Source organism: Chaetura pelagica, unplaced genomic scaffold, assembly GCF_000747805.2.
Source record: "Chaetura pelagica isolate M959 unplaced genomic scaffold, ChaPel_1.0 scaffold181, whole genome shotgun sequence".
NCBI lineage: Eukaryota > Metazoa > Chordata > Aves > Apodiformes > Apodidae > Chaetura > Chaetura pelagica.
In genome coordinates, this window is record NW_009951992.1 from 772,935 (window position 1) to 775,262 (window position 2,328).

Genomic DNA, 2,328 nt, shown 5'->3' on the forward strand with positions numbered 1-2,328 from the left:
GCCCCCGCAGCCCCCCAGCTCTGCCAGCAGGGGAGCTCAGGGTGGTACAGAAGGGCATTCATGCCTGGAGGGCTGCAGCGGAGCTGGGGGACCCGTCTCTGCTTTAATTCTCGGGACATCACTTTGTGGCTCTGCCCGATGTCTCAAGGAGCTCACCCGGCGACCTGGGCAGCTCCAGCAGGGACAGCCCGTCCCTGCCCGCACCGTCTGGCACTGCCAGGGGGATTGGGGTGCCCGGCATCCCCCCCGGGGCTGAACACGCTCCCGCAGCCTCCCCGGGATGGGGACCTGACCCAGGCTCCCCGGGTGGCAGGGGCTGCTGCCCGGTGTTCCCTGCCCAGCCTCCGGGTTTGCCCCTCTGCAGAGCAGGCACAGCGGGAACAGCTCCGCTCCTTTTAAGTGCAGGGGGCTGGAAAAGCTCTTCCCCCGCCGCTCTCTCCGGGTATGGGGATGGGACCGTGTCCCGGGCACTCGCTGCCCTGTGTCCGGGCAGGGGAGATGCTGCTCCAGAAGTGAAACCCGTCCCCAGAAAACAGCAGGAACTGGTGCCGCGTTTCTGCTCCCTCTGTGGGTTTGCTCAGCTGGATTCTGTGGCTTTGCATCTTAAAGGTCCTGAGCTGCTGCAGCTCCCAAACAGCTCCTGGGTGGCAGCCCCTGGAAATCCAGGAAGCGCAGACAGGGCAGGAGTGCAGGGACAGGGCTTGGATGGATGGTGGGTTTGTGCATTTCAAAATTAATTGCACTTTAATTGGAGTTCTTTACGGTTTTCTTTGGGTGTGGCCATGGGGGGGTGTGAAGCTGCAGTCAGGGCAGAGCACCTGGCACAGGACCCCAGTAGATGCTCAATCTGCTCACCCACATGGCAGGGATTTTTCCCAGCCTTGTGGAAGCTGCAGTTCCTGTTTTCCAGCTCTCCCAGCCCAAGGCTGTGCCTTTCTTTCCAAGTACCTGGGGCCATGAATGCACCATGTTGTTGGGATGTTTTGTTTCCAGAGATGCAAAATTGCCTCTCCTTTTCTTTTTAAAAGCCTTTCTTCATGGCTGTTACCAGGGACCTGGCCAGTGGCAGCAAATGGATCAGGCCAGAGCTCAGTGCCCAGGACACCCATCACCACCAAGGACCCTCCTGCACAGCACTGAACTTCCCATCCTCGCTCTTCATTAGAGATTGTTTTAAAATCCCATAAAAATAGCATAAAATAAATCCCAGGGAGATGAAAGGGAGGTTTGAGCTGGCAGGAGCTTCTTTGCAGAGGCACTGTTTAGACAGATTGTCTAGCTGATGTGGGAGAAATTGTTCGGGTGTTTTATAAACTCTTCAGCTGATAATTTTGCATCTAAGCAAGGCCAGGCTGGAGGGGGCAAAACAGGGTGAAACACCAGAGCCCGGGGCCTGAGCTCTCTTCCCAGCTCTTGCTCTTTATCACCAGCAAATTATTTAACTGTGACAGACTGCAAGCTAGAGTAGCTTCTTTTTCTTGAAAGAGAAGGAGGGAAGTGCCATTGCTCTGCAGGGGGGCAGCTGGGGCAGCTGAGCTGCCTGGCAGGGGTGGCACTTGGCAGCATCACTGCCCCAAGCCCAGGGCAGGGGGTTGAGGACATGGGGTGGAAATCCCATTTGGCAGCTTCTTCATACGGGTTTGTCTCTAAGAAGGGCCACACACCCTGCCCAAGATGTGTGGCTGTAACGTCCATCACAGTAAGCAGAGGTGCTTAAAATGAGGTCTCAGCTTTGGCATCTCTGCCTACGAATGTCCCAGGTTAGATGAACGTTACTGAGGTGCACACAGAGACTGCAGCTGGGCTTTAAAAATCCCTCTGGAAACCAGCTGTGTGCACAGGGCTGTAACAGAGGTCTGCAAAGTGTTTGCTCTGCTTTGGACACTCCAGACCTGCCTTTCTTCTTCCCAGATCAGTGTCCAAAGCCCAGACAAGTGACTGAAGATGCAGCCTCTTCCACCCAACACGGAGCTGAGGGCCCAGCCCGTGCGTTGCCGTTTAAAAGCCCATTAACACGATCTGAATAGCACTGCTGGCTGCTTCTCCCTGGCTGCCTTTCAAGTCAGACAATTATTTTCAGCCTCTCCCAGCTCTGTGCACTTGACCGGAGTTCACCTCCCTCCTGCCCTTGCCCGTGCCTGGTAGGGAGGGACCAGCACGATGCCCATCGTGTACTAACCAAGCTGATAATGCCTGGTTTGTGCCCAAAGAAGGACCCATGTAAAGCAGCAGGGCCTTAAGGCTACACAGCCATGGGCACAGCAGCAGCAGGAGCGTGCAGAGCCCAGGCTTGCTCCAGGCAGGGATACCAGCTCCTGGGGGCCAGGA